This window comes from Gobius niger (genome assembly GCF_951799975.1).
Source record: "Gobius niger genome assembly, chromosome: 16".
Taxonomy (NCBI): domain Eukaryota; kingdom Metazoa; phylum Chordata; class Actinopteri; order Gobiiformes; family Gobiidae; genus Gobius; species Gobius niger.
In genome coordinates this window covers 16,240,630-16,248,238 of record NC_136867.1, presented here as the reverse complement: position 1 = coordinate 16,248,238, position 7,609 = coordinate 16,240,630, and positions in this window count along the sequence as shown.

Sequence of the window (7,609 nt, the reverse complement as noted above, 5' to 3'; positions counted from 1 at the left end):
TTCAATTTTGCGACACACACAATTGGAGCGAACGTGCGTGTCTATTCTGAGCAGCGCGTTTGATTCTGGAGGAAGAACCTTGGACCATCTGTAGCATTCTGTTTGATGATCAGCGCTTCAAGTCCTGCAGCCTGCATGTAAGATCAAAACCGGTGGACCACACAAGTGTGCCACGCTCTCATTTCTCCATACAGCGCTGGAGAGAACAGCCGATACCCACACATCAAGACCAGAATGTGGCGAAGTTTGATGTGGAGATGAAATAATCTTTACAACTTTGCCTTCTTTCTTTGTTCAACACTTTTTTTTTTTTTTTTACATTTTTTTTTTTTTCTCGTCAGTGTCTTTATAGCTCCCTTTTTATTGTAATTACAAAGCAAAGTGGAAAACCTTCAAAGACACGTGGCAGCTCTGTGATTAGCAGTTGCTTTTTGATTTGCTCATAATTAATGCTAACATTAGTTTTTTTTTATTTGGTTACAAACAATTAGCAGCCTGTGTTCTGTTTGTGACGGATGACTCTACAAAGGAGCTAAAGGCAAGTTTACAGGCTCTCACTGAGCTGCTACAAAAGCAGTTCTTGACCACACTTTTATAAGCCTCGTGCAGTTTTAGAATGATCAATAATTGTTTTTGTTGTTGATGTTTTATGGAGTTCCTGTTTAAAACAAAATCCCCATTTTAGAGGCAATTTTTTCTTTTCTTATTATTTTGCAGATCATAGTTTTCATTTTGTGTAAGTATTTTAGCCTTTGGTCAATTTGGCTTTGTTCTTTTCTCTTAGTCTAGCAAGAAAACAAACAAGACAAAGTTAGAACATAATTCTCATAATAAAAAATCCTACCATAATAGTAGGATGCTTTACAAAATAATAGTCAACCCAGTATCTTTGACAACATTTGGAAGATAAGATAAGAAAATCCTTTGTTACATTCGGCATTCAATTAGATCACTCAGGGTGTGGAAAATAGACAGGAAATATGCAATAGATGCATAAATAGTAAAAAAAAAAAAAGAGGAATCTTATGTACAATAAGTAAAAGCAAAAATCTTAAGGGGCGGAATTATAACAATAAGGAAAAATTGAAATTGAAATCCACTGGTTGGACAACTGGAGCGACCTCCTCACCACAGCCTTGAAAAAAAGTGTATGAAATAAATGGTGTTTAGCAAGTGCTAGTTCTGAACAAATTTGGGATTATTATCTATTGAACATTTTCATTGTTTTGCTGCCCTGCTTTTCAAGGTGAAGTTGACAAAAATGTCATTCTTGGTGACCTGTGAATTTGGAATGACAGCGTTCAAAACATCTTTGTCATTTTGTCAGTGTGGGACAGGATGACCTCGACATTTCTTCGCTTGAAATTATGAACTGAAATATTTTGCAACTGACCAAATTTCTGTAATTGTGTAAACCGCTACGTATTTTATTTAATTTTTTTTTTTGTTTTTTTTTTTTTAATTCCGTTTTAGATTAAAGAGGTTGTGAAGGTTTTCTTTAGACTGGGCCATGGACGGTAATCATTAATCGTATTACTCTGAAGTTTTAGGTACCATGCTATTAATCTACCAGCAACCAGTCTGTATTATCTGTACTTTATTGGCTGCCCAAAGAATCTTAGCTGAGAAGAAAACAATAAAAGCAACTTACCAACTTTATTTGACTAAAAGTATCAGAATATTTTGAGCAGATTTTTAGGAGACCTTTAACAGTTTCAAAATGTTGGCTGCTCTGTCCAACTCTCATTAAAGAGTAAAATGCAGACTTGTACAATGAGAAATATCAATATACGTCCAAAGCTGAGAAACATACAAAAGGAGTATAGGGTGCAGGCAGACCGCGGGCGGCAGAGCTCTGCCAAATGCTGGGGTCCGGAGAGGCAGCGGCTGCGACCTTGGCTGCCCTTGTGTGCGCCTGACTCCAGCTGGGCGTCCATTAGAGGGCTCCACAACAGACGCTGGCCTCTGCTGAGAGCCGAGGGGTTGAAGCTACACACACACGCACACACACACGTATACACATGGATGCACCCACATAGAGCCCAATGCAGAGGGAGCAGACAGACTTTGCAGAGAGACACAGTGAGGTATAGACTTAGCATGTGTACGTGAGGGCACTGCCGAAACACCAGTAAACAAAGTGGGTATTTATCAGTGCGTGTATGATGGAGAGTGACAGCCTGCATCGAGCGCGGAGATGTCCAATGATTCGGAACCTTAACCAGAACAGGTGTTAGGACACGTGATCTTCAGACGTGTCATTTGTTTTACACTGCTTTCATCAAACAGAGGCAGGCTTATACCTGTGATAATGACAAATGACATTGGAGCATCTTGATGTTTGCTCAGTGGTGAGAGTTAAGCAAAGATCCTAAAGGCATATACTACATCTATGGTACATCCAGCCCTATTGTTTGAGATGCACCTTCACACATGTAGGTCAATACTGCGTCACTATTGATGCAGGAATGTTTTGCCAAATCTGAAGCAACTGAAAATCAGCCACTGTAACATCATTCGGATCAGTTCAATTGCAATAGATTTTATAATGTGTCTTATAGCAGGTTTTATGAAATCATAGTTGGCCTGTTTTGCACTTGGCTCTTAAACAAGGTTTAATTTCTGCTGTGTTTTTGTTTTATTGTCAGTGTGAGAAAGGCTTGTGTTCATTTCAATCTCCATTCATCTGGTTCAGGACATTTTTAGAAAATAAGGCTTCATGCAGACTGTTTCCCAAATGAAATCAACTTCTTGGCTTGATCGTTGTTCTGCGTGGCACATCTGATGTGTTACACTCAGCAATGTGATACCAAGCTAAAAATGAAGGACAAGAAAACAGCTAATGAAAATGAAATACATGGTCAAAAGATTATAACTACAACCAAATTGCTATTCAGTGAGGCTATTTCTCAAGCTGAAAAATCTGCGCCTTCATTTGCAGTTAACTGACCTCCAGTGTGGAGCAGCAGTGTGGAGGCTGATTGTGCGGCTGCCTGGCCCTTCCCTTCATCCTGACAAAAGGAAAGCTAAGGCTAATTTTACCCAGCCTGCTGTCTGCAGTGGAGCCACTGAGCCACAACAGTGGCGTACTGCAGACACCACCTCACAGCAGGCCGTCTCTCCACTGCGCGCTCTTTCTCCTGTATCTGGTCAACTCTCGCAACACAACCATCATTAAAGCGTTCTGGCTGATCACACGCTTTAATTGGACCGTAGCAGTGGCCCGGGCAAAATGGCGCCTTGTTAGCTCAGCTGCAGAGCACAGCGAACGCACAAACAAACAAGCAAACAAATGAGGATATAAACAAACCCCATGGAGACAAAGTTGGAATGTGTCGAGTGGCAAAAAGAAGCTGACCTGCAACAGAAGAACTGACAGGAAGAGTAGTAATATACTGTATTTAGGGACACACTGACTCACTGTGCACTTTTCACTAGTTTTCAGCAGCCATTGAGGAACATGAATAGCGTTTCTAAAGGCTAAATATGTCAATTGAGGATGTTACCATCTGTTTAGAGGCCATTTGGATATACAGTATGGCTAACCTAAATAATGTACATGGTCATTGTCCACTGATTTGCATTGTTATGCCACAATAGCAGTGTTTAGTGTTTTTGGTGCCCACCTTGAGTGGTAATTTTGAAACTATGCATTGTAAAATTTCTCATTTAGTGTTGAGGGGAGAATGGTGTTGGAGAATTTGGTGGGTCGTTTCACTTTCACGCTTTGCTGAAGCAAAAGCGAGGACCATCTGACAATAGTTGCTATGACTCACCTTGGTGTTGCTTTTATCCTACAGTAACAGACTGGAGGGTAATTCAAGGTTGTTAATGCTGCACAGTCAATGCCAAATCAAGAGCTTCAGGTACAATACATTGCTCTTAGCACTAAGCCCCTGTTGCGTTTCTGACGTGAAGATATGAGTGCTGAGTCCCACACATTTCCTCTCGCCTCTGGCACTAAATAGGCACCTTTCTTAAATTTACTCAGGGCGGTGACAACGTGTTGCAGTCAGAGTGTCATGTTTAAGTTTTATTTGACCTATTTTTGTTTGATAGAAAAGTTTAAATAATGGCATTTAAACTGGTAAAAAATATATACATTATTTTCACATGTGCTTTTTAGAAGTCATGTGGAATTCCATTGTAAAGATTGTGTTCCTAGAAACAAGTTTATTTTACAATGACAATATGACTACACAAAGACACATTTTCTCTCTTGGTATATCTTTCAATGACTATAAAGAACAGACTGTTCAAGAGTCAGTGTTTCTACCTCCATAGAGAATAATCTCCCTGCATTATAATGTTAAACACAGTGCCAGTGCAATATTTACCTGGACCAGACTTGACAACAGTTGGTCCCCACAGCTCCGCTCTGACCAGAGGTGACTGGTGTGATCTGGGATCAAAGCCTACACTGTTTGTGAGCTTGTATCACTGTGGGGCTCAAAGGCCTCTCTTTCTGACCTTTGTTGTTGTTGAACTGCTGAAACTGAATCATGCACCAAATCTTAAAAAGAACCCCCACCAGCCACCATCAGTTAGCCTCAGACTTGATAAGGACAAGTACAGACAGTGTAGCTTTTTTTTTTTTTACTTCAACAAAGTTTCTAAAGCAACCCTGCAGGTTGGGTTCCCTTTGATGGTGTCAGACAGTGTACATTTCCAGTAACATCAGCTTTATGTAGGATGATAAAATTCAACGTTATGTGCTAACACTGCATCTGATTGTACTTTTGATTGAATATTGATGCTGTGTGAAAGTGGTTAGAACTGTCACCTATAGTAGGTCCAAATCCAAGATGTTGTAAGGCCTGTCTGTGTCGGGTTCCTCTGGTTGTTTCACTTACGCTTACTGGCAAAATCCTCCATATGATCTGCACAAGTTTGTTATTTATTGTCCCCTAATTTGCACACACATAAACAATGTGATCAATATGTTTTTTTTCACCCTCCAATCTGCAATTTTCACGCTTCATCCCCAGTCTCGGTGATGTCTAAAATAACCATATCACCTGTGCTGGCGCTGCTGTCTGGCTGTGGCGCAATGTTCTAAGCAGGACACCTTATCCAGGACAGCACCGGTGAGCAGTGTACCCCTCCCTCTTTCTCCCTCGCTCTCTCTCTCCCTGACTCTCTGACCTTCTCCAAATGGGTAGAGCAAGAGCAGGCATGCGGAGGGAGGAGTGTGGCAAGGGAGAGGCCATTTATCTCACAATTCCCCCCTCTCTCTGTCCCATCACGGTCCCCACACCACCACCCAAGTGGGGCAAGGTGATAGCAGCTCATCCCTGAAACAAACCAAAGTACTGATCTTATGTTGTCACCATGACCAGCTAGATATACCATGCATTTACACTTATAAGGCTCAAGACTACGGCTGATTTATTTGTGAGCGAAGCCAAAGCTCTCTCCCATCCATCACGGGCGTCCAGGGCTCTCTGCCACTCCTCCTACCCGCAGCTAAATGTGTGAGCGGATGGGATCGGGGCAAGAGAAAGAGGGAGGGACAGAGAGAGAGAGAGAGAGAGAGAGAGAGAGAGAGAGGGCAGCGCGTGGAGCCGACATGCCTGGCCGATCACACTGTGCCAGGGCCTCCCAGACGAACTGTCATCACCAATTAGCACCATCGCTAACAACTGACACGCCGCGTTTTTGACTCTGTGGAACGGCAGACTATAGGGATGTACACTGCATAAACGGGAAGGAAATTCTGAATGCAAGAGGGTTTCATTTATTCACAGTTAACTTAACATTGCCGAACATATTTAACATTGGTTTCTGAAGTTATGCTTTGCTACACTCAAGGATAGAGTGCATTCAAATCACTGTCTTTTTTCCATTCAGATGCATGGCACTTGAGCTAGGTATTGGTATGACAGAGTTCAGGGGTCACCATCATTTATTTTTCATAAGATGTATTACCATAATCGTCTGAATGGAAAAAGGGACTTCGGGCAGATACAAGAACAAAAAGAAAGAATGGTCTATGAACACAATCACAGCACAAATTGAGTTTTATACATACACGTTTGTAAGAATACATTATTTAATCCAATTTGTACATACATTCTTATTGGAGTTTTAAATGTGACACATTTGTGCTCTTTGGAACAGACACTAAAGTTATATTCTCTACAATAATGCGGAAGGATGCACGACACGTGGCCTTTCCTTTTTAACCTTTCTGTATCCGAATTTTAATTTTACACATCCATGAATAGCTCTTCTCTGTCGTCAGCACACCTCCACCTGCTCGTCTGACTTCAGAGGTGTGAGCGGAGGTGACAGAGGAAGGCACAGCTCACAGAACAATCTATGTTGCACGTCGACCCTGGCGCTATAGCCCTGCTGTTTTCAAACTGCGTGAGCTCCCTCAATTAGCAAACACTTACTTCTTTGCATTGTGTTTTGAGTGTCCCTCACCAGTTCACTCTCTTTTCAGTTTAGGTGCACGGCAGTGTTTGATGGAAGGAAGGAAGGAAGGAAGGAAGCAAGCAAGCAAGCAAGGAAGGAAGGAAGCCAGCCAGCCAGCAAGGAAGGAAGGAAGGAAGGAAGGAAGGAAGGAAGGAAGGAAGGAAGGAAGGAAGGAAGGAAGGAAGGAAGGAAGGAAGGAAGGAAGGAAGGAAGGAAGGAAGGAAGGAAAGAAGGAAGGAAGGAAGGCTTATAGGTGGTGGACAAGGTTCACAATAACTTTTCATAACCAATTCCAATGTTACAAAATTGCTTGTAATATAGTGTATCAATACATATGGAAATCTTCAAGACTACATACAACCTCTTGAGTATAATTAACTGACCTGAGGGCAAAGTATTCACTATTTCTACAGGAGCGGCATTGTGGCGCAGCAGTTAGCGCTTGTGCCTCTCAGCAAGTAGGTCCCACCTGGGAAGGCCCCATGCCTTTCTAGGAGGCGGCATGTTCTCCCTGTGTCTGCGTAGGTTTCCTCCGGGTACTCCGGTTTCCCCGACCGCTAAAAACATGTACAATAGGCTTGTATGAATGATGTGTGACTCTTTTGTGACCATGTCTGTGAAAGACGCTATAAAAAAATAAAGTCTTCCTTCCTTCCTTACTTTAAGCATGGATTTTCATTGCTTCTTCTCTGAATCGTGCATACATTGTTAGCATGATGACTCTACAACAAAGGCAGACAAATATAAACAAATACTATTTTACTACATGAGTATTTCCCAGAAGTTAGCAGTATGGAAAATAACCACCATGGCTGAATATGGCAAGTGTGGCATGGTAGTCCGACAATGGCGAGTTAACAGTGGGGACATGAACTGCGAGTGTATGGGGTAATGGGGTGTGTGGAAGTACTGGAGGCCATTGGTGCTTGATAAGACCAGGGTGTATAAATAGCCCTGCCCTGGTTTGGTTGCTGGCACGCTCACACACTCACACACAACTCTGATCCAGTTGCCATTATGCACTCTTTCCTTGTGGTTTGGCTGCCCTTCAAGAAGCGTCTATTTGGAAAGGGCTTTTGGCTGGTTCGGTCTGACCCTGTCCATGTGTGTCCAGCCATGTGCGCACGTTAATACCATGTTTGGATATCGCTGCCAACAAACAGAGGAATAATTGGCTGTGCTGCAGTAA